The following is a 26,148-nucleotide window of genomic DNA, read 5'->3' on the forward strand; positions in this document are numbered from 1 at the left end:
TGGTGTATTTGTGTGGAAGCAGTGCTCCGTGGGATAGCTGATCTCTGCTCTACCCTCCGTCTCTCTAGTTGGGACGGAGGGTAACCACAGTGTCAACTGTAGAAGAAAAAGCAAAAGAATGTGTCAGGCTGAAAAACCACACTTACTCACTTAGAAGAGAACATTAATCAAATATTAAAATATGATCAAGTATGCCTGTATATTTTCAAACTGATAAACTGTTAATTTGTACTAGAAGTACCCGGTGACCCATATGTAACCTGAATTGAATACAATAATGTGTATGCTTAAAAAGAAAAATGTAAGAATAGCACCATGTTTTGCATAAATTCATCTTTTATGATTCCTCTCTGTTAAGAAAGCAGTTTGCGGGACGGGGCAGCTCTCGGGGCAAGGCGTCTTGCTTTGTAAGCTGTCCTTGCCAAAATAGTTTGCGGGGCAGGATGTCTTGCATTGAAGACTGTAATTTTCAAGGATAGTTAATGGAACAACATGTGAAAAGAACATTGATTTCTAAGAACAGCTTACAAAGCAAAACAATATCGCATGGGCCTGTGCACTGAGGCGCCACAGAGACCAGCTGGTGTCTTTGGGAATGTTGAAAATTAGGTTGAAAGAAGACCAATAATCGAGGTTCAGTTCTGCAGAATTGATCCGGCTTTGTGCACTTGTGCTAATAAAGTCTGATTTTTCCTGAAGAGCTTGCTGACGTGGTGTCTTTTCCCTCTGAAGTTGTTTTTCGACAAATTAGAGATTGGAGAATTGGAGATTGGATTGGTCATTTCCTAGACACGACAATAGCAGTGTATAAACCATTTCCACAGTGTTTGGTGTCTTTAGATAGCTAATAATGTCGGAAATAGTTTGTGGTAATTGGTGGTGTGATACACTGGTTGCTGAATAAAGATCTTGTAGGAATAAACCGCAGGTAATGCAAGTTACCTGTGAGTCAGCATCCAGCTGTAATAGAAAGGTTAACCAGGTTTGTTGGACATACAGAGATAACATCAGCAGGACCATTGTTACCGCCATCTTGTGACTCTTTATTTGATGATTTGTTGGTTTCCTGTGAACCCCGGGTTTATAGAGGGAAACGTGGAATGGTTCGAGGAGACTCGCTAAGACTCTCCTGCGCACCATTTGCGTATAGCCATTCATATTACAACTTGTAATTCTTGTAACACATTGTCATTCTATTTCTGCAATGCACATTGTTTAATAAATTGTATTCATTTGAACCTGCATCCTCTTGACTCGCACCACTGCACACTTAGCAGTTTAGAGTCCTAACAGACAAAGATAATCTAGGATACCTGCACCCCGTAGTCACTCGCCTATACAAGGGCGGCCTGTAGCGTAGTGGTTAAAGTGGTTAATGATTGGTGTCGTGAGCCACGGACCCCTTGCCGAGCTCAGACCTCACGTTCCCACAAGCAGTACCTCACCAGGAGGTGTCTCGGGGACGAACTCTCTTTTTCTTTAAGTACTCCGAATGTCCTGGAGCCCTGGTAAGTTCTACTGAACTTCCAGCCCAGTCTCGAAGTGAAGGGTGTGATGCAAATCTGGTATACGATTTCCTGTATTCACTGTATTCCTTTAAAAGAACCTTTATCACATATGATTATAGTAAGATATACTTTATTATAATCAATCAAAAGAATAGAGTTATACAGCTGACAGGTTATACGTCATCTTTCAGTTTGCTAATCACATGCAAGTTCCATATACCCCTTTAGCTCTTTCTAATTTACCTTTCCACCAAGATGTTAAAATTCAAGGTAGACCCCTCAAATACCCATCCTCTTTGGCCTTAGCCTTATCCTATAGCTCCCCCTTCTGGACGTTTAAAAGAAACTATTCCTAGAATATTATGTTTATCTAAACTCTAAAAACTTCTCTACATTTTTCTACCTTATATAGTAGCCTTAAAGAAAAATAAAAGACATAAAAATGAAAGGAAACTTATAATGTATTACTTCTATGTATTACCTTTCCTACTTCTACAAGTAATATAGATTATAATTACCACTCAAGCTTGATTATAGTTGTTCTGCATTGCTCTTTCGACATCAGTCCTGTTGCCACAACTCTTGGGCTAAGTCCGCACCGCGTACATCACTCTGTTCTCCATATCCAGATCCTGGAGTGGCGCGCAGAGGGAGCGCGCCACTCCAGCTTGACTACAGCTGTCTTGCACTGCTCTCTCTTCAACAGCCCATAGATATCTTCTGAAGCAAAATTCTAAGATTTTTTCTTCTCTCTTCTTTCTTCTTCTTTTTTCTCTGCTTTTTAACGTCTTAAAGCTCACTCCTTATATATCCTTAACTTGTATAAATGTCCCCAGTATACGGAGTGGAAAGACATTTATCTCTTATGCAACTTTTTTTAATGAGCCTATTCATCACTGTTATTTTTCTCCCTGTCATAATCTCTCCTTGGACTCTCTCCAAACTTTGACTTCATGCAAGCCAGAAGTTAGTGCCCTCCACCATCTCAACACACTCTTCAGGTGCCCCTCTCCGCGGCGCCTTAAGGGATCTACAAAGGACATGTAAATCATCCCCCAACTCTTCTACAGTCAGTCCTTTGAATCTATCCAATAAATTATCAGATTATAATCAGGAAGTCCCTTAAAGCCTCTTAATCTTCTTTCGGTATTGTCATCCCTTCCGTTTTCCTTATCTTTTTGCTTTAGCCAGGCATTGTGCTCCTCCCCTGTAGGGTTGGGGTATTCCCCGACTGCTCGCTCAGCATGTTGAATCTCCTCCAAGGTCATTCTGGAACTCATTCTATGCATGGCCTCAGTCAGAACTTTAACCTTGCTCCTTAGTACTCTAAATCTAAGTCCCCCGACTTCAGACTCCTCCGCTGACAAGTAGGGCTGCTCATTATCTCTGAACCGCATATTGTTCCTCTTACGGGCGTTCTTGCTACCACCTCAATGGCGTGTGCGAGGGGTTAACAATGCATTCCTTCCTAACCCATCCCCCATCAATCTCTCATCAGGGGGGCCTAGGGCCGGGTCCTCGACACTGGGACACGCAAGGTCGGTGGTTCTAATCCCAGTGTAGCCAAAATAATATCCGCACAGCCATTGGGCCCTTGAGCAAGGCCCTCAACCCTGCATTGCTCCAGGGGAGGGTTGTCTCCTGCAACTGTACGTCGCTCTGGATAAGAGCGTCTGCCAAATGCCAATAATGTAATGTAATGTACACCAGTGCCGTCACAAGATACATACTAAGTGTATCGTTGTAGGCTATTTTCAATGTGGTCTCAGACTTTTGGACCCCACTGTATATGTTAAAAATAATTCTGTCTCGTGTATAACCTGCATGGTCCTCCTACCGGGTGACTGGTGGGGTCTATCGGCCCGTGTTTCAGACTGGGGTGGATGATCCCTCAGGGAGGAAGCTGATATCTCGCACAGAGACGGGCTCACACTCCTGAGTGTCCATATGGACCTATGAATCATATAGGGGATAGTGTTGTTTTCTGTCATGTCCCGTGCCTCCATGACCTAGTTATTTCCCGATTTCCCAGTTCTATGTGTTCCATTTCATGTTTGGAGTTTGCCCTGTTCCTGTACCCCCCCCACATGATTTGTGTTTGTGATCTGCTAAAACCTCTCCCCATCTGGATCTCTCCATTTCCCTGGGGGATACCACACTCACGCCGTCACCCAGTGCAAGGAACCTCGGCGTGGTGATAGACAGCAGACTGTCCCTCTCCGAGAACATTGTGGCGGTGACCCGGTCATGCAGGTTCTTCCTATACAACATACGGAGAATCCGCCCCTTTCTCACCCTCTACTCGACCCAGCTCCTGGTCCAAGCGATGGTTCTGTCCTGCCTGGACTACTGCAATTCCCTCTTGGCTGGCCTCCCAGCGTCTGCCATCAGACCCCTCCAACTCATCCAGAATGCAGCAGCTCGTCTGGTCTTCAACCTTCCCAAATACTCACACGTCACCCCCCTGCTTACTTCCCTCCACTGGCTGCCTGTCATGGCTCGCATCAAATTCAAAACATTGGTGCTAGCCTTCCAAGCAGTTAAAGGGTCTTCCCCAGCTTATCTACAAAAAATCATCAGACCCTACACCCCTGCCAGACCTCTTCGTTCAGCCTCCACAGGCCGCTTGGCACCTCCCCCTCTCTGAACCTCCACATCACGCTCATGACTACTGTCTGTTCTGGCTCCACGGTGGTGGAACGAACTCCCCGTTGAGGTCAGAACTGTAGAATCTCTCCCCACCTTCAAGCACAAGCTGAAGACACACCTCTTCAAGCAGCACCACTCCCCATCCCTCCCTACCTCCCTGTGAACCTTAATTGTTGTCTCTGTGACTTGCTTTGTGTATCTGTATTTTTAGTTGGCTAGGTAAGCAGTGTTTGGATAGTTAACTTTGGTCACTTTTGCTCTGTTTGTTTGTTTATTTGTTCTCAAAAAAAATAAAAAAATAAAAAAAAGGCCCTCGTCCTTATCTTTGTTGTACAGGTAGCAGTTGAAATTGTACTTCCCTCTAGGGTCTTTCAGCGAACTTATGCACTTTGTTGTACATTGCTCTGGATAAGAGCGTCTGCCAAATGCCAATAATGTAAATGTAAATGTGTTTCCTCATGTTTCATTCCACTCATCTGATCCTCATTGTCTCCTCATTAGTCTTGTGTTTTAAACCTGTCTGTTTTTGTCATGGCAAAACGATAGTGGTTTTCGGGATCGACATTGGGTCAGGCGTCTGGTCTGGTTCATGCTGCCAGGTCCTGAAGCAGCAAAACAGCCCCAAACCATCACACTACCACCATATTTTACTGTTGGTGTGATGTTCTTTTTCTGAAATGTGGTGTTACTTTTACGCCAGATGTAATGGGACACACACCTTCCAAAAGTTCAACTTTTGTCCTGCCAGACCACAGAGTATTTTCCCAAAAGTCTTGGGGATCATCAAGATGTTTTCTGGCAAAATTGAGACGAGCCTTAATGTTCTTTTTGCTCAGCAGTGGTTTTTGTCTTTGAACTCTGCCATGCAGGCCATTTTTGCCCAGTCTCTTTCTTATGGTGGAGTCATGAACACTGACCTTAACTGAGGCAAGTGAGGCCTGCAGTTCTTTGGATGTTGTTGTGGGGTCTTTTGTGACCTCTTGGATGAGTCGTCGCTGCGCTCTTGGGGTAATTTTGGTCGGCCGGCCACTCCTGGGAAGGTTCACCACTGTTCCATGTTTTCACCATTTGTCCCAAAGCTTTAGAAATGGCTTTATAACCTTTTCCAGACTGATAGATCTCAATTACTTGCTTTCTCATTTGTTCCTGAATTTCTTTAGATCTCGGCATGATGTCTAGCTTTTGAGGATCATTTGGTCTACTTCACTTTGTCAGGCAGGTCCTATTTAAGTGATTTCTTGATTGAGAACAGGTGTGGCAGTAATCAGGCCTGGGTGTGGCTAGAGAAATTGAACTCAGGTTTGATAAACCACAGTTAAGTTATGTTTTAACAGGGGGGGCAATCACTTTTTCACACAGAGCCATGTAGGTTTGGATTTTTTTTCTCCCTTAATAATAAAAACCTTAATTTAAAAACTGTATTTTGTGTTTACTTGTGTTGTCTTTGACTAATATTTAAATTTGTTTGATGATCTGAAACATTTAAGTGTGACAAACATGCAAAAAAATAAGAAATCAAGAAGGGGGCAAACACTTTTTCACACCACTATATATTGTGGCACCCCTGCTCCTGCATGTTGTGCCACGTGGGTGGAGAACCCTGGAGGGACCTGCGCAGAGCAACCGCGCGGACGTCACGCATTAGGAGAGGTCTGGGAAGGAGTATATCTTCCTAGAGAGGTGATGGGAAGATCAGCACCTTGGAGAGAGATCCCCCTACCTGCAGTCCAGGACCCCGGACAGCGCACATGAGTGAGCAGAATGGAAAGGTACTGACTCAGCTGCAGCCTGTTTCCTAACGAGCAGGGAATGGTATTTAAGGCTCGGTCGAGGCTGCAAACAGGTTCAGTCGGCACCCTTCCTGAGCGTGTGAGAGGGAGAAAGGCAGAGAGAGGAAGGACCTTCTATGCCCTGCTGTACTGACCCTGAAGGAGACCCCACCTTTACGAACGGCAACCCCAAAGACCCGGAACGGACGCCGGACACGTGAGCCAAACAAAAACCCGTCCTACTTACCCTATATCTTTGTGTTTCCCCCACCCAGCCCGGACGTGGCTGGAGAGGGAAGGAGGGAGGAGGCCCTGGAGCATACCCCAGTCCGCCGGCTGAACGATGTCTCCCTGTGTGATGCGTACCCCATGCCGAGAGTGGACGAGCTCATTGAGCGGCTGGGACCGGCCCGATTCATCAGCACCCTAGACCTGACGCGAGGGTATTGGCAAGTTCCCCTAACACCCCGTGCCAGGGAGAAGACTGCCTTTGCGACCCCCACAGGCCTCTACCAGTACACAGTACTCCCCTTTGGCGTGCATGGAGCCCCAGCCACGTTCCAGAGGTTGATGGACCAGGTGTTGCAGCCCCACCAGAAGTATGCAGCAGCCTACCTGGATGACATCGTCATCCACAGCACCGACTGGGACAGCCATGTCGACAAAGTCGAAGCTGTGCTGATGTCCCTGAGGGAGGCCGGGCTGACGGCTAACCCTACGAAGTGCCGGCTTGGATTGGAGGAAGCAGCCTATCTTGGCCACACTGTCGGGAGGGGGCGGGTGAAGCCCCAGTCGAACAAGGTCGATAGCATTGGCACCTGGCCCCAACCGGCCACAAAGAAACGGGTGAGAATGTTCCTGGGCCTGGTGGGTTACTATCGGCAGTTCATTCCAGAGTTTGCAGCCCGAGCAGCCCCGCTACATGACCTCACCAAAAAGGAGCAGCCCAACCGGGTCCAGTGGAACCCCCTCGTCACTGCAGCCTTCCAGGACTTACGGGCCGCCCTGGGTGAGGAACCTGTACTAATCTCTCCCGACTTTCAGAAACCCTTCGTGCTGCAGACCGACGCATCGGAAGTGGGCCTGGGAGCAGTCCTGTCACAGATCCAGGATGGGGTGGAGCATCCAGTGACATACATCAGCAGAAAACTCCTCAGCCATGAAAGGAATTACGCCACGGTCGAGAAGGAATGCCTCGCCATCAGATGGGCGGTAGGTAAATTAAGATATTACCTACTCGACCGTGAGTTCTTGTTGGTGACCGATCATGCTCCCCTAAAATGGATGTACCTTAACCGGGACAGCAACGCCCGAGTGACCCGCTGGTTTTTAGAGTTGCAGCCTTACCGGTTCAAGGTGGAACATCGCGCTGGGAAGCTGCACCAGAATGCTGATGCGCTATCCAGGAGAGAGGATGGCCTAGGGGCAGACGCTCCCGCCTGGGGCGTGGAGCTGAGGGGGGGAGTATGTGGCACCCCTGCTCCTGCATGTTGTGCCACGTGGGTGGAGAACCCTGGAGGGACCCGCGCAGAGCAACCGCGCGGACGTCACGCATTAGGAGAGGTCTGGGAAGGAGTATATCTTCCTAGAGAGGTGATGGGAAGATCAGCACCTTGGAGAGAGATCCCCCTACCTGCAGTCCATATATATATATATATCCATCCATCCATCCATCCATTATCTGAACCCGCTTATCCTGAACAGGGTTGCAGGGGGGCTGGAGCCTATCCCAGCATACATTGGGCGAAAGGCAAGAATACACTCTGGACAGGTCGCCAGTCCATCGCAGGGCACACACACCATTCACTCACACACTCATACCTACGGGCAATTTAGACTCTCCAATCAGCCTAACCTGCATGTCTTTGGACTGTGGGAGGAAACCGGAGTACCCGGAGGAAACCCACGCAGACACGGGGAGAACATGCAAACTCCGCACAGAGAGGCCCCGGCCGACGGGGATTCAAACCCAGGACCTCCTTGCTGTGAGGCGTGTGTATATATATTTTATTTTTTATTTTTTTATTATAATTTTTTTTTATTAAAAATGTTTAAGCCTAGAACTACACTGCTATCAATTACCAGTACTGACCGTCAAGGCCAGTTCATAGTCCAGCGACAGAGTGTGAAAATCGCAGAGCGTTCGTGAAATGTTCCCTTGTCCTGAAAGAACGACTGTGGTCGCTCCCCTGACCAAATGTCCTCCTGACCGAATGTTTACACTCGACCTGTGACATCCATCGCTGCCGTTCAGTTCAGAACACTCTACTCACATGCGGCCCTTGATTTTTTTTTTTCAAAACGATTTTCTTTTTCTCTCCGCTGCACTGTGTTCCTGGCAGGCAAATCAAACTTTCACTTACTTTTTAAAATTGAGTCTAAACTAACAGGACTTCCAGGGTCTTCAGTCTGCCATTCAAGCTAGCTTCTGTTTCAGAGAATGTGCTCGTAGCCGAATTTACCATTTACCTTTTACCATTTAGCCGAAGACAGGGCCAAACATGCACACATTTCTCTGTACACCTGAAAAACCTGCTGAACAATCTCACTCAAATCATGTGTTTGTGATGTGCTAAATGGGTTATGATGGGTTAAATTCAAAGGACAAATTACCCTGACAGGGTTCAGGTTCAAGGCCCTTCACCCTGCATTGCTCCAGGGGAGGATTGTCTCCTGCTTAGTCTTATCAGCATCACTCTGGATAAGAGCATCTGCCCAATGTTATTAATGTAATGTAACGTCTAAAGTCTACCAATGAAGATCAAGGTTTACAATACATTAGACATTATATTGATCATCAAGCATGCACACAAGCAACTGCTTGATTGTAATAAGATTAAATATTAATATTATGTACAGTATGTGGTGTGAGAACAGAATAAAGTCTTTTTACAGCTGCACGGTGTCCGGGGAAAAATTCCCTTTTTAACATGCACAAAGAAGATATCACAGATGAGCATCGTCTGATGAAACGGATCCAGTAAAAGCACAACAATAGCTATTCTTCTCATTAACTTTCGTATTTACAGTCAGGTTCATAAATATTGGGACATCAACACAATTCTCCTCTTTTTGGTTGTATACACCACCAGAATGGATTTGAAATTAAAGGAACAAGCTTTAACTGCAGACATTCAGCTTTAATTTGACATCCAAATCAGGTGAACGGTGTAGGAATTACAACAGTTTCTATATGTGCCTCCAACTTTTTAAGGGACCAAAAGTAATGGGACAATTGGCTGCTTAGCTGTTCCATGGCCAGGTGTGATTCCCTCATTATCTCATTTACAAGGAGCAGATAAAAGGTCTAGAGTTCATTTCAAGTGTGCTATTTGCATTTGGAATCTGTTACTGTGTCTCAATATGAGATCCAAAGAGCTGTCACTATCAGCAAAGCAAGCCATCATTAGGCTGAAAAATTAAAACAAACCCATCAGAGAGATAGCAAAAACATTAGGTGTGGCCAAATCAACTGTTTGGAACATTCTTAAAAAGAAAGAACCCACCGGTGAGCTCAGCAACACCAAAAGACCCGGAAGACCACGGAAAACAACTGTGGTGGATGACAAGAATTCTTTCCCTGGTGACGAAAAACCCCTTCACAACAGTTGGCCAGATCAAGAACACTCTCCAGGAGGTAGGTGTATGTGTGTCAAAGTCAACAATCAAGAGAAGACTTCACCAGAGTGAATACAGAGGGTTCACCACAAGATGTAAACCATTGGTGAGCCTCGAAAACAGGAAGACCAGATTAGAGTTTGCCAAACAACATCTAAAAAAGCCTTTACAGTTCTGGAACAACATCCTATGGACAGATGAGACAAAGATCAACTTGTACCAGAATGATGGGAAGAGAAGAGTATGGAGGTAGGAAAGGAACTGCTCATGATCCAAAACATACCACCTCATCAGTGAAGCATGGTGGTGGTAGTGTCATGGCGTGGGCATGTATGGCTGCCAATGGAACTGGTTCCCTTGTATTTATTGATGATGTGACTGCTGACAAAAGCAGCAGGATGAATTCTGAAGTGTTTCGGGCAATATTATCTGCTCATATTCAGCCAAATGCTTCAGGACTCATTGGACGGCACTTCACAGTGCAGATGGACAATGACCCGAAGCATACTGTGAAAGCAACCAAAGAGTTTTTTAAGGCAAAGAAGTGGAATGTTATGCAATGGCCAAGTCAATCACCTGACCTGAATCCAGTTGAACATGCATTTCACTTGCTGAAGACAAAACTGAAGGGAAAATGCCCCAAGAACAAGCAGGAACTGAAGACAGTTGCAGTAGAGGCCTGGCAGAGCATCACCAGGGATGAAACCCAGCGTCTGGTGATGTCTATGCATTCCAGACTTCAGGCTGTAATTGACTGCAAAGGATTTGCAACCAAGTATTAAAAAGTGAAAGTTTGATTTATGATTGTTAGTTTGTCCCATTGCTTTTGGTCCCTTAAAAAGTGGGAGGCACACATACAAACTGTTGTAATTCCTACACCATTCACCTGATTTGGATGTAAATGCCCTCAAATTAAAGCTGAAAGTCTGCAGTTAAAGCACATCTTGTTCATTTCATTTCAAATCCATTGTGGTGGTGTATAGAGCCAAAAAGATGAGAATTGTGTCGATGTCCCAATATTTATGGACCTGACTGTATTTGCAAAGAAATGACAGAAAGTGAGAAAGCTTACCGGCTTTCTGATTTTAATCAGACATAGTAAGACTCTTATACACACTTTTCCAGAAGGGGGGGCTTTACCAAAGCAAAAATACATGAAGCTGGCCACAAACATTTATCAGTATTTTGTCTTTTGAATACCCCTTGTTGACCTTGCTGTAAGACCAGAATGTGCTAGCTGAGAAGCCGAAACATTAAGGTGAAAGGCTGTCTGTCTGCTGGAGAGAGACAGAGAAAGACTCATAGTAAGCACTTAATCCAGAAAGTGGTCTAATAGTAATAAGAATTATCACTAAAAGGTTATTTGTAATCATGTGATTGTCTTTATGTTAACACACATTGTCAATTAAGAATCAATTAAGAAAATTACCCTTAAATAAGTTAACTGTGTAATCAACTGCTCTGAATGATTAAGTACAGAGTAACGAAAACCAGCAGACCAGTTGCTCTCCAGGACCAGGGTTGGAGACCACTGACCCAGATAGTTTCACCGAGGTGTGATTAATTTTCTAGACTTTTTTAGACACAGTTTGTTGTGATAAGATGGACCTCATACCCTTAAAATGAGCCACCAGCCTTCCAGGTCATGTACCTGAGCCACTAGGCTACAGGCTGCCCCCTAGACCTTCTCCAATGTGTCAGGAGCCAGATTAACTGTCTGTGGTCTGCAAACTGCTCAAAGCTTAGCTTTTCAGACTACACACGAATGTCTCTATTTAATAAAAAACAACAGCCCCTCTCTCCTTTTATCTCACAATTCTCAAGGCGTGCACCTTTTATGATATCACTCTCGACAAGAGCGTCTGCCAAATGGCAATAATAAAATGTAATACCAGTCTGCCTAGCCTGTCAGTTCCTTAAAGACACTTATTCAATGTATTTCCGGGTTGAGATTGGTTCGTCGTTCCTGCTGCATGACAAGCTGCCTCTCTTTTGTTCCAACTGGGCTTTGCACACAAGGTTTATAGGGAACTCCAGCAAAGAACATCCAACAAAGGACTAAATTGTAACTGTAAATTAGGGAGTCCCGGTTAGAGGACCTGTGTGCTTGGTTGCATGTTGAGTCCTTTCTAATTCCACAGCGGGAGAAAGTGGCTGATTCTCCAATCGCAGTCCGCCTCACATTCCGGGATTTTCCAACCAAAGCTTCCGGATCCGTCTCCCATTCCCTGAACGCGTCATCGGCATTAGGCCGGGAACCGTAATTCCCGAACGGGAATGCCTTTTGTTAAAGCCAGATTCCATTTCCATTCCATCTGGAGGGCATGGCATTATTGCAGGTGAGGGGGCATATGACATTACCATGGTGAAAAAAGGGACTGGGATTTGATATGTGCAGAAGTAATTTGTCAATTTTAGTCAGCCGGAAAAAAAACGCGTGTGTGTGATGGCGTCAGGGTGATCTGAAGGCTTGGGGCTACGGAGGTACGTAAACATCAGCAAAACCGTCACGTACAGGAACGAACTTCAACAAGCAGGACTACGGCCGTCAGGAAATCCGGAGCTTTCGTACGAAGCTCACCGCGCGGATACCTCGGGTCACCGACGCATCGCTTCACTTGTGGCGGGACCGAGGCGTTGATCCCTCCACAGCCCGGCGCTAACGCTAAACCCTCGTTAATTTCCTCACTAATACAGATCGGTCTGAACATTAACCCTAATTACACTTCCCCACATTTCCCCCAGGCCTGCGCACATAAGATGGTGTTCTACCGTGATTGTATTATTACATTACATGACCTCACGTTCATTTACATGTAATAATACAGGAATAAACACAAACCGCAGAGCCAGGCCTGGCCAACAACATTCCCAGAATTCCCAGAAGACAAGATTCAACTAATGATAATAATGCAGTATTATATAATGAATTGGATTGTGATTTTAATACTAATGCTGCTTCGTGTAATAGTACATAAGAGAAGTCCACAAATTTTTTATTTTTTATTAGCAGTAATAACAGGAATACAGGCGGCACGGATGGTGCAGTGGGTAGCACTGCCGCCTCACAGCAAGGAGGTCTTGGGTTCGAATCCCCGTCGGAGAGGGCCTCTCTGTGTGGAGTTTGCATGTTCTCCCTGTGTCTGCGTGGGTTTCCTCCCACAGTCCAAAGACATGCTGTTTTTGCTGATTAGAGGGTCTAAATTGCCCGTAGGTATGAGTATGTGAGTGAATGGTGTGTGTGCCCTGCGATGGACTGGCGACCTGTCCAGGGTGTATTCCTGCCTTTCACCCAATGTATGCTGGGATAGGCTCCAGCCCCCCTGCGACCCCTGTTCAGGATAAGCGGGTTCAGATAATGGATGTATGGAACAGGAATACAGTTTTGGCAGTCATAGTGTCGTCGCCGTAGTAATAATAGCATTAACGGTCGCACTTTCAGTAGTAGTAATAGTAGTAGTAGCAGTGGTAGTAGTAGTAGTCGTGGTAGTAGCAGCATCTCACTTTTTGGATTCTTGTGAACAGGACGACTCCTGGTGCAAACAAGTAATATGCAGTATGAACGCAAAAAGATCCTTTTGAAAATGTACAATCCGAGTAAAGAAACAAAACAAAAAAACACATCGAGGGCCACAGGAAATGGTGCCTCGGCAGGGAAAGAGATCGATAAGTGCATTAAGACGGTCGTGGGAAAGGCAGAGGTGCTGTTTGAAGATGTGTTTCTGGAAGGCTGCGTTACACCCCTCCTCCCCGCCCCCCGGGAGAGAGAAACCTTCAGCTGCCGAGTCAAATGGACGGAAAGGAAAGGTATGAGATTTAGCACATCCCACAATTGAACATCCAGCTCAATAACGGCTTAATGACGAGACTGCCTCTGCTCTGAGCATCACTGTGTAACCGACGCAGAGGCCCGCAAGCTCCGGATTCCGTGTGACACGTAACGCGTGAATTAGCCACGTGACTGGCTACGGCCCATCCTCCAAACGGGAGAGAAAGCGAGAAAGGAAAGGAACAAATTTGTTAAAAATTTTCCCCCACCCAGGGCAGAAGTGATTTCCCGCCATTATACAAATCACCATAACGACCAGCAGATCAGACTGTTGCCAAGGAAAGGGGCGAAATTCAAAATGGTGGGAAGGCAGTGTGGTCCAGTGGGGCTCATTCCAAACCCTAATTTTTCTCTTTTTCCCTTTATTTTCTCCTTTTCTGAAGTACCTAATAAAGTGAGTGAGTGTGGATATACATTGCAGATGTTTCAGATAAGCCAGCCACTGAACTCTGGACTGTTTCATAACAGAAGTGTCTGTTTACATACCCAGGAGGCGTGGACTTCAGACGGCCCTGCTTCCTTCCTGCCAAGCCTGGCAGCCGCAGTGACATACGAAGCAGACCTCGTGGGCTAAGAACACGGACGTTTCTGAAAGGCAGACACACACACACACACACACACACACACCGGGACGAACACGACAAGCCCCAGCATGGGAAGCAACTGGGAACAGGTACTGTACAGATTTGGCACTTATTGAGTCGAATTAGCTCCATAAATTTAGCATTTTGTTTGGCTGAATGCGCTTCATTTGTAAACTTTAGTTTTTGGTTTCATTTTTAGAGACTTGTCTGTCACACTTTGTAACAAAGGGAGATGGTTTTACCAGGCTGATATTGCAACTGAAAGGAGTTAACAGCACCTATGAAAACACAAAGAGCTGATGCAGGCGTGTCCATTATGAGTGTAGCGACAGTCATATTAAAGGAGTAACATGGTGGTTGGTCACACGTTCTAGGTGTTTATATACGTTATGCACAAGAGGGCATTGAAGAAACACGGTGAAAGTAGTAAATATGTCTGTTCTTTAGTGTTGGAGAAGTAAGCGTTTTAAATTGATCATCCTATGTTCAACAATGTTCTCCTCTTTGTGCTTCACACGGGGATTAGCCACTCCTCTTATCTCTCCCTGATAACTTAACCCACAGTTTGTGCTTCCAGCCTACAGGAAAGTGGGGGCATGTCAGAGCTAATTGACAGTTCTCATTACCGCGCCCAGGCAGTTTGGCTGAACGTTTATAGTGGGAAATTTAGTCTTAGAAAAATATGTTTTAAATTACTGAATTTAAAAAAACTAACTATTATGCACATTTGCTTTGTTGTTGCGTAAAGACAACTGGCAAGTGTTACATTCAACTACCATGTTACTCCTTTAAAGACAAGGTGTTAATATACTAATCGTTAAGCAATGCACACATAATCTATTTCATAATGGAGAGCATGAACACAATTTTTTAATCCTTCCTTGCTTTTTTGTTTATCGTTAGGGCGGCCTGTAGCGTAGTGGTTAAGGTACATGACTGGGACACACAAGGTCGGTGGTTCAATCCCTAGTATAGCCACAATGTGATCCGCACAGCCGCTGGGCCCTTGAGCAAGATCCTCAACCCTGCATTGCTCCAGGGGAGGATTGTCTCCTGCTTAGTCTAATCAACTGTACGTCACTCTGGATAAGAGTGTCTGCCAAATGCCATTAATGTAATGTAATGTGATGTATTGTTTTTCATGCAAACTACTGATAATGGGGTAGCATGGATGGTGCAGTGGGTAGCTCTGCCGCCTCACAGCAAGGAGGTCCTGGGTTTGAATCCCGGTCGGCGGAGGCCTCTCTGTTTGGAGTTTGTTTGGGGTTTCTCCCCGCGTTTGCGTGGGTTTCCTCCCACAGTCCAAAGACATGCAGGTTAGGCTGATTGGAAAGTCTAAATTGCCCGTAGGTATGAGTGTGTGAGTAAATGGTGTGTGTGCCCTGCGATGAACTGGCGACCTGTCCAGGGTGTATTCCTGCCTTTCACCCAATGTATGCTGGGATAGGCTCCAGCCCCCCTGTGACCCTGTTCAGGATAAGCGGGTTAGGATACTGAATGAATGAATGAATGAACAACTGATAATGTTATAACTTGCAGATGTTACTGCCGCAGGTGTCCGTCTGGATGCCGGAGTTACACAACTTCCTGCAGAGCAGCTCAGAGCCTGAGGAAGGTCACACGTACGTCATGTACCACGGGACCTCTCGTCAGGCAGCGGAGCAGATCAAGGCCCACGGTTTCCGCCAGTCCAGAGATGGGATGCTGGGACGGGGTGTCTACGTCAGCCGTGACGTGGAGAAGGCCAGGGCGTACCCCCGGGGGCTCCCCGAGGACCAGCGCGTGGTGCTGAAGCTCCGGGTCAACGTGGGCAGAGTGATGAGGATCGATTACCAAGGGCACCCGCTGCAGAAGACCTGGCACGAGCACGGCTACGACACGGCCTGGTGCCCGCCACGCTGCGGGATGGTCAGGAGCGGTCTGGAGGAGGACTGCGTGTGGGACCCTGACCGCGTGGAGGTGATGGAGGTGCTGGACGCGCGGCCGGACTCCGGACCCTTCGCTGAGTGGCCATTCCCCGGGGCCGTGGCGAGAGCACCCGATCGCGTGACGTTCAGCTACAATTGGAGCTTCAAATGGTGAAGCGTTTCTTGCGTTATCCGAACGCGTTATCGGCTTCTTTTTTTTTCAACACAGTATACCTCTGAGGAAAGTGAAATAAAATGGACTTATTTTGTTGATCATAGTTCATTTGTCTCCCCCCCCCGGCACACTCCATTGGTTTATACTGAGTCATGGCCACTCGAAACTGAAAATGGCAGAAGAGAAAATGTTCCTTTTTGTCTCTCCAGAAAATGTCATATAAACCGACATAAAGCATTCCCGATCATTCCCCCTGAAACTGCTTTCACTGTTTTTAACAGGATAGTGAAAGGACTTTAATTCCCTCGCCTTAAATTAAGCTGGTCTACTTTACATTGTTTCACGTTCGGAAATCCCCACAGTCAGAAAACGAAAGCGAAAGTGAGGTGTTGCTCTCCAGTCTCAGTTCGAGTAAAACAATTTGCTGCATACTGTACATTTTAGAGAAGAAAAGTATAATTTGTTTGTTTGTTCTGCTGCTTGGTTCTGATTGCGTGTTTGTTACATTATTGCATTTCCACCAGTTCCACCAGGTCTGGAGGAGGACTGTGTGTGGGACCCTGACCGCGTGGAGGTGATGGAGGTGCTTGACGTGCGGCTGGCCCCTGGAGTCGCGTCGCCGTCGCAATGGGGGCCGCGGGGGCCGTTGGGGCTGTCGTCGGGGCCGTCTGGGCTGTCATCGTCAAGGCCTTCGTCGGGCCTGTCCTCTGGGCTGTTGTTGGGGCTGTCGTCGGGGCTGTCATTGGGGGCGTCGGGGCTGTCGTCGGGGCCATTGGGGCTGTCGTCGGGGACATCAGGGTTGTCATCATCGGGGCTGTCGTCGGGGTCATCGGGGCTGTCGTCGGGGTCATCGGGGCTGTCGTCGGGGTCATCGGGGCTGTCGTCGGGGTCATCGGGGCTGTCGTCGGGGTCATCGGGGCTGTCGTCGGGGCCATCGGGGCTGTCGTCGGGGCCATAGGGGCTGTCGTCGGGGCCATCGGGGCTGTCGTTGGGGTCGTCGGGGCTGTCGTCGGGGCCATAGGGGCTGTCGTCGGGGTCATCGGGGCTGTCGTCGGGGTCATCGGGGCTGTCGTCGGGGTCATCGGGGCTGTCGTCGGGGCCATAGGGGCTGTCGTCGGGGCCATCGGGGCTGTCGTCGGGGCCATAGGGGCTGTCGTCGGGGCCATCGGGGCTGTCGTTGGGGTCGTCGGGGCTGTCGTCGGGGCCATAGGGGCTGTCGTCGGGGTCATCGGGGCTGTCGTCGGGGTCATCGGGGCTGTCGTCGGGGTCATCGGGGCTGTCTTCGGGGCTGTCGCCTGGGCTGTCATCGGGGCCGTCGGGGCCATCGGGGCTGTTGAAGTCGGGGCCGTCACCGCTGGGGCCGTGGCCGTAGTGCTCAACCGCGTGATGTTCAGTAACAATTACAGCTTCAAATGGTGAAGCGTTTTTTGAGTTATCCAAATGTGTTATCGGCTTCTTTTTAATGTTATGTAGCAACTTGCAACTTGTTATGCAAGTTCAAAAATCTAAGTCAAAGGGGTGTCTTTAGGAATATCAAGAAATAGGCGTACAAGTAATTTGGCACGATGACTGATCAACGTTCTGACAAAGGTTGAAACTGAGACTGAGGTTTAAATACATGAGGGAAGGTGACAATCTAGGTGGGGCTCAGAAAAAGGTGGGCTAAACAAATAGACAACAGGTGGGGAAACATAATAGGATAATAACATCATAACAGGAGACGAAAACTGGATGCACGTAACCAACACGTAAAACATACGGCTCAGGATTAGGGAGTAGACATTTGCATAGATTGAAGATCTAGTGATAGTCAGAGACAGGTGCGAACACTTCGCTGAAACTTAGCGAGTAATCAGGGATAGCATAGGGAGGCGGAGTAACAGAACAGTGCAGAAACACTAAGAGATTGCGTCCGTGAATTAGTTATGTGAATACTTCTAACTACCCAATAAAAGTGACTGCTAGTTAGTTAGTTAGACAGACAGTAAGTGTATTAATCAGATTAGAACTGTACAATATCTAGATTAGTCATAGTTAGTAATAATTGATAAATAATTGATAATTACATTTTAATAATTTAATAGAATTGAATAATAATTTAATAATATCAATAATAATTGATATCTATAATGAAGAATAGTGCTTTACAATATTTAACTACCAAGAGAAGCAGGAAGTAAGAATTGCGAGTTTGGAAGGAATGTTGAAAACTGAAACTACCGTAAACACCTGAATAGTGGGACACGCAGACAGGGGAGTGACTCGGCTGGTAAACATTCAGACGCAGACATAACAGGGGATAACAAATGAAAACTTAATGGAAAGCAATAACCAAGGATGTATGAAAAATGAATAAATAACATTTTTATTTTATTTTTTATTTTTATTACTTCTTTTTATTACTTCTCTTTAGTTCAATATAAGCATTTTTATACATGGTTTTTTTCACCAACGCAGACATCAGAGCACTATTCTTATAGATAGTCCCCCAATTTCAGGGCTCCATAATGTTTGGGACACATTAATGTCCCGTTTCGTATTCTGCTTGGAGCCTGTGGCCCATAGACGGCCATTCGGCCCGATCCTGAGTGACACTCACATCCAGAGAGACGCACACTGCCAGAGGACATGAGTGCATCCTACTGTGTTGCACAAGGAACTTTCGCTCTTGTTAAATGCATTCATTTTATTACACATACACACAGATGCGTGCTGTGGTGGCCCAATCGAGGATCGGTACCCCACTAGAGTAGAACGGCCAGTGCACCGGGGCCAGGAGCTGGGGAAAATAATTGACGGTGAATATTTCCTTAACTCGTATTTAAGGGATCGGCACCTTGGAGAGAGCCCGGACAGGGGGAGAATCAGCACCAAGGCCAGCACGACCAGGGCGCATGTGGAATGCACTCCACTAACCACTTCTCATTAACCAGGCACATCTGTGCCGAGTTTGAGAGAGACCAACACCCTACAAAAGGCCAAACTTGAGTGCAGAGCGGGGCTCAGGACGGAAGAGGAGATACGCAGAGCCAGTGTGGGTGAACGCTTCGACCGAGCCACAACTGCACTCCACTCGAATGAGACGTGGAATACTTTCGGGAAGGACACCGGGAGAACCCCATGATTACGGAAGAAACCCCGTGGAAGAAACAGTAACTTCCCGGGATTCACATGAGCCAATCCTTCCGGCTAGAAGCCAACTAATCTCTTTTTTAATCCTAGACGCAACAGACAAAGAAGGGCGTCTAGGTGGGGGAAGAGGACTTCCGAGGCCGGGGAACCACATGGATTTAACGGCCCCACAACGGACAAAGGCGGGCGAACACAGCCGTGTGAAGTCCGGCTCCGCTATTTAGTTTTTACCGTTTCGGGGTTCCTAATTTTTGGCCGCTTAATTTATTTCTATTTTTTCTCTTTGATCTTTTTCCCTTTCTTTTTTTGAAAAAGGAATTTTTGTTCTGAACAATTGAGAAGTGCCCTGAAGGCACTAGTAGAAAAAAAATAAAGAAATAATTTTTGTTCACCAATTTTGCTCTCTCTCTCTCTCTCTCTCTCTCTCTCTCAACCAGCGGGTCACCACAATGTACACACGCATACACACGCACAGATGCATGTACACACACATACACATGCATGTAGACACACATACATACACACACGCACACAAGATACATACTAAGTGTATCATTGTAGGCTATACAGGCCACAGGCACGTCCGTGTCTATACAAATAGATAGCGATCATATAGAGCCACACTATGGAGTGTGGATATACATTGCAGATGTTTCAGATAAGCCAGCCACTTAACTCTGAACTGTATCGTAACACAATTGTCTGTTTGCCTGGCCAGGAGGCGTGGTTCAGAGTGCCCTGCTTCCTTCCTGCCACCTTGCAGCAGCAGTGACATACGAAGCAGACCTCGTGGGCTAAGAACACGGACGTTTACGCACACAGACACACATACAAACACACACCGGGACGAACACGACAAGCCCCAGCATGGGAAGCAACTGGACACAGGTACTGTACAGATTTGGCACTTCTTGAGTCGAATTAGCTTCGCAAGTTTTGCGTCTTGTTTGGCTGAATGCGCTTCATTTGTAAACTTTCATTTTTGGTTTCATTTTTAGTGACTCGTCTGTCACACTTTGTATCAAAGGGAGCAGATTTTTCTGGGCTGATATTGCAACGGAAAGGAGTTGGAAATGATAAATGGTTGGCATTTATATAGCGCCTTTATCCAAAGCACTGCACAATTGATGTTTCTCATTCACCCATTCATACACACACTCACACACCAACGGTGGTTGGCTGCCATCTCGTCAGGAGCATTTGGGGGTTGGGTGTCTTGCTGAGGGACACTATGACACAGCCCGGGCGGGGATCGAACCGGCAACCCTACGACTGCCAGACGACTGCTCTTACTGCCTGAGCCATGTCGTGTACAGTTAACAGCACCTATGAAAACACAAAGAGCCGATGCAGGCGCATCCATTTTGAGTGTAGTGACAGTCATATTAAAGCAGTAACATGGTGGTTGGTCACACTTTCTAGGTTTTTATATGCGTTATGAACAAGAGGGCATTGAAGAAACACGGTGAAAGTATTAAATATGTCCATTCTTTAGTTTTGGAGAAGTAAGCGTTTAAAATGTATCCTCCTCTGCCAGGCCACCCAGCAGAGCAGCTCAGAGTCTGAGGACAGTGACACGGACCCCATGTACCAGATGATGCTGAGAGATCTGGAGGAGGACCGTGTGGAGGACCCTGTGGAGGTGATGGACGTGCTCGACGCGCCAGGCCTTCGCCGTCGCCGGGTAAGAACACGTACGTTTCTGAAAGGCAGACACACACACACACACACACACACACACTGGGACGAACACGACAAGCCCCAGCATGGGAAGCAACTGGGAACAGGTACTGTACAGATTTGGTACTTATTGAGTCGAATTAGCTCCATAACTTTTGCGTCTTGTTTGGCTGAATGCGCTTCATTTGTAAACTTTAGTTTTTGCTTTCATTTTTAGTGACTTGTCTGTCACACTTTGTAACAAAGGGAGCAGGTTTTACCAGGCTGATACTGCAACTGAAAGGAGTTAACAGTGTAACATGGTTAGCTCAGCTAGTTCGCTAGTAAGCACGGATGGTGCAGTGAAAGCGAAGGCTGGTAGCAGGTTACCGTGACAACACTCCCCGATGACGTAACCCTCAAATTCAAAAGAACGTTGTTGCCCTTGGCTAGTGGCGAGTTCGTCTTTAGCTGACTGGTAACGCGTTCGTTCAACAAATAATTTGGTACAAGTGAGAGGCCGGGGTTCAAATCCCACCTCGGACTCAGGCAATTTCTTCACCTGTTACAACAGCACCTATGAAAACACAAAGAGCTGATGCAGGCACATCCATTATGAGTGTAGTGACAGTCATATTAAAGGAGTAACATGGAGGTTGGTCACACGTTCTAGGTGTTTATATGCGTTATGAACAAGAGGGCATTGAAGAAACACGGTGAAAGTAGTAAATATGTCCGTTCTTTAGTTTTGGAGAAGTAAGTGTTTTAAATTTATCATCTTATGTTCAACAATGTTCTCCTCTTTGTGCTTCACACAGGGATTAGCCACTCCTCTTATCTCTCCCCGATAACTTAACCCACAGTTTGTGCTTCCAGCCTACAGGAAAGTGGGGGCATGTCAGAGCTAATTGACAGTTCTCATTACCGCGCCCAGGCAGTTTGGCTGAACTTTTATAGTGGGAAATTTAGGCTTAGAAAAATATGTTTTAAATGACTGAATTTAATAAAACTAACTATTATGCACATTTGCTTTGTTGTTGGGTAAAGACAACTGGCAAGTGTTACATTCAACCACCATGTTACTCCTTTAAAAACAAGGTGTTAATATACTAATCGTTAAGCAATGCACACATAATCTATTTCATAATGGAGAGCATGGACACAATTTTTTAAACCTTCCTAACTTTTTTGTTTATTGTTAGGGCGGCCTGTAGCGTAGTGGTTAAGGTACATGACTGGGACCCACAAGGTCGGTGGTTCAATCCCTATTATAGCCACAATGTGATCCGCACAGCCGTTGGGCCCTTGAGCAAGGCCCATAATCCTGCATTGCTCCAGGGGAGGATTGTCTCCTGCTTAGTCTAATCAACTGTACGTCGCTCTGGATAAGAGCGTCTGCCAAATGACATTAATGTAATGTAATGTGATGTATTGTTTGTCATGCAAACAATGGATAATGGGGGAAGCATGGATGGTGCAGTGGGTAGCACTGCCGCCTAACAGCAAGGAGGTCCTGGGTTTGAATCCCGGTCGGCGGAGGCCTCTCTGTTTGGAGTTTGCATGTTCTCCATGTGTTTTGTGGGTTTCCTCCGGGTACTCCGGTTTCCTCCCACAGTCCAAAGACATGCAGGTTAGGCTGATTGGAGAGTCTAAATTGCCCATAGGTATGAGTGTGTGGGTGAATGGTGTGTGTGCCCTGTGATGGACTGGTGACCTGTCCAGGGTGTATTCCTGCCTTTCGCCCAATGTATGCTGGGATAGGCTCCAGCCCCCCTGCGACCCTGTTCAGGATAAGCGGGTTCAGATAATGGATGAATGAATGAATGAATAACTGATAATGTTATAACTTGCAGATGTTACTGCCGCAGATGCCCTTCTGGATGCCGGAGTTACACAAGCCTGAGGAAGGTCACACGTACGTCATGTACCACGGGACCTTACCTGAGGCAGAGCAGCAGATGATGCCGAGCGATCTGGAGGAGGACCGCGTGGAGGACCCTGTGGAGGTGATGGACGTGCTCGAAGCGCCAGGCCTTCGCCGTCGCCGGGTAAGAACACGGACGTTTCTGAAAGACACACACACACACACACACACCGAACATGACAAGCCCCAGCATGGGAAGCAACTGGGAACAGGTACTGTACAGATTTGGTACTTCTTGAGTCGAATTAGCTCCATAACTTTTGCGTCTTGTTTGGCTGAATGCGCTTCATTTGTAAACTTTAGTTTTTGCTTTCATTTTTAGTGACTTGTCTGTCACACTTTGTAACAAAGGGAGCAGGTTTTACCAGGCTGATACTGCAACTGAAAGGAGTTAACAGTGTAACATGGTTAGCTCAGCTAGTTCGCTAGTAAGCACGGATCGTGCAGTGAAAGCGAAGGCTGGTAGCAGGTTACCGTGACAACACTCCCCGATGACGTAACCCTCAAATTCAAAAGAACGTTGTTGCCCTTGGCTAATGGCGAGTTCGTCTTTAGCTGACTGGTAACGCGTTCGTTCAACAAATAATTTGGTACAAGTGAGAGGCCGGGGTTAAAAATCCCACCTCGGACTCAGGCAAATTTCTTCACCTGTTACATTGGTGCCGTGACCCGGATCTCGGTGGGAGTAAAAACAATTAATAAAAAAAAAATGGTTGCTGCGGAGTTTCACATGGAGGGGGATTCAAAGGGGGGTGAGTGTAACATGGTTAGCTCAGCTAGTTCGCTAGTAAGCACGGATCGTGCAGTGAAAGCGAAGGCTGGTAGCAGGTTACCGTGACAACACTCCCCGATGACGTAACCCTCAAATTCAAAAGAACGTTGTTGCCCTTGGCTAGTGGCGAGTTCGTCTTTAGCTGACTGGTAACGCGTTCGTTCAACAAATAATTTGGTACAAGTGAGAGGCCGGGGTTCAAATCCCACCTCGGACTCAGACAATTTCTTCACCTGTTACAACAGCACCTATGAAAACACAAAGAGCTGATGCAGGCGCATCCATTATGAGTGTAGTGACAGTCATATTAAAGGAGTAACATGGAGGTTGGTCACACGTTCTAGGTGTTTATATGCGTTATGCACAAGAGGGCATTGAAGAAACACGGTGAAAGTAGTAAATATGTCCGTTCTTTAGTTTTGGAGAAGTAAGCGTTTTAAATTTATCATCCTATGTTCAACAATGTTCTCCTCTTTGTGCTTCACATGGGGATTAGCCACTCCCCTTATCTCTCCCCGATAACTTAACCCACAGTTTGTGCTTCCAGCCTACAGGAAAGTGGGGGCATGTCAGAGCTAATTGACAGTTCTCATTACTGCGCCCAGGCAGTTTGGCTGAACTTTTATAGTGGGAAATTTAGGCTTAGAAAAATATGTTTTAAATGACTGAATTTAATAAAACTAACTATTATGCACATTTGCTTTGTTGTTGGGTAAAGACAACTGGCAAGTGTTACATTCAACCACCATGTTACTCCTTTAAAGACAAGGTGTTAATATACTAATCGTTAAGCAATGCACACATAATCTATTTCATAATGGAGAGCATGGACACAATTTTTTAAACCTTCCTAACTTTTTTGTTTATTGTTAGGGCGGCCTGTAGCGTAGTGGTTAAGGTACATGACTGGGACCCACAAGGTCGGTGGTTCAATCCCTATTATAGCCACAATGTGATCCGCACAGCCGTTGGGCCCTTGAGCAAGGCCCTTAATCCTGCATTGCTCCAGGGGAGGATTGTCTCCTGCTTAGTCTAATCAACTGTACGTTGCTCTGGATAAGAGCGTCTGCCAAATGACATTAATGTAATGTAATGTGATGTATTGTTTTTCATGCAAACAACGGATAATGGGGGAAGCATGGATGGTGCAGTGGGTAGCACTGCCGCCTAACAGCAAGGAGGTCCTGTGTTCGAATCCCGGTCGGCCAATGCCTCTCTGTTTGGAGTTTGCATGTTCTCCACGTGTTTTGTGGGTTTCCTCCGGGTACTCCGGTTTCCTCCCACAGTCCAAAGACATGCAGGTTAGGCTGATTGGAGAGTCTAAATTGCCCATAGGTATGAGTGTGTGGGTGAATGGTGTGTGTGCCCTGCGATGGACTGGTGACCTGTCCAGGGTGTATTCCTGCCTTTCGCCCAATGTATGCTGGGATAGGCTCCAGCCCCCCTGCGACCCTGTTCAGGATAAGCGGGTTAGGATACTGAATGAATGAATGAATGAACAACTGATAATGTTATAACTTGCAGATGTTACTGCCGCAGGTGTCCGTCTGGATGCCGGAGTTACACAACTTCCTGCAGAGCAGCTCAGAGCCTGAGGAAGGTCACACGTACGTCATGTACTACGGGACCTCTCGTGAGGCAGCGGAGCAGATCAAGGCCCACGGTTTCCGCCAGTCCAGCGACGGGATGCTGGGACGGGGCGTCTACATCAGCTGTGATGTGGAGAAGGCCAGGGTGTACCCCCTGGGGCTCCCCACGGACCAGCGCGTGGTGCTGAAGCTCCGGGTCAACGTGGGCAGAGTGAAGAGGATCAATTACCAAGGGCACCCGCTGCAAAAGACCTGGCACGACCACGGCTACGACACGGCCTGGTGCCCGCCGCGCTGCTGGATGGTCAGGAGCGGTCTGGAGGACGCCTGCTTGTGGGACCTTGACCACACGATGGACATGCTCGACGCGCGGCTGGCCCCTGGAGTCATCTGGGCCGCCACGGCAATCGATGGTGGTTGGTACAGTGAGTGTCTCTTGTGCGGGATGGTCAGGAGGGGTCTGGGAAAGGTCTGCGTGTGGGACCCTGACCGCGTGGAGGTGATGGACATGCTCGACGCGCGGCTGGCCCCTGGAGTCCCCGGGGCCGTCACCGCAATCGATTGTGGTTGGTACAGTGAGTGTCTCTTGTGCGGGATGGTCAGGAGGGGTCTGAAGGAGGGGGACCTTGACCACGTGGAGGGGGGAGATGGGGAAGATGGGGAAGAGGGGCAGGAGAGGGAGGAGAGAGAAGAGAGGGAGGAGAGAGAAGAGAGGGAAGAGAGGGAAGAGAGGGAGGAGAGGGAAGAGAGGGAGGAGAGGGAGGAGAGGGAAGAGAGGGAGGAGAGAGAAGAGAGGGAAGAGAGGGAGGAGAGGGAGGAGAGGGAAGAGAGGGAAGAGAGGGAGGAGAGGGAAAAGAGGGAGGAGAGGGAGGAGAGGGAAGAGAGGGAGGAGAGAGAAGAGAGGGAAGAGAGGGAGGAGAGGGAGGAGAGGGAAGAGAGGGAGGAGAGGGAAAAGAGGGAGGAGAGGGAGGAGAGGGAAGAGAGGGAGGAGAGGGAGGAGAGGGAAGAGAGGGAGGAGAGGGAAAAGAGGGAG

The 26,148-nt window shown here is 47.2% G+C and overlaps 1 pseudogene; it reads left to right on the forward strand.

The window, feature by feature from the left end:
- Positions 1 to 25,729, forward strand: part of LOC133123109 (uncharacterized) — a 68,819-nt pseudogene extending 43,090 nt beyond the window's left edge.
- The last annotated feature ends 419 nt before the right edge of the window (positions 25,730 to 26,148 follow it).

This window comes from Conger conger, chromosome 3 (assembly GCF_963514075.1).
Source record: "Conger conger chromosome 3, fConCon1.1, whole genome shotgun sequence".
In the NCBI taxonomy this organism is placed as follows: Eukaryota; Metazoa; Chordata; class Actinopteri; order Anguilliformes; family Congridae; genus Conger; species Conger conger.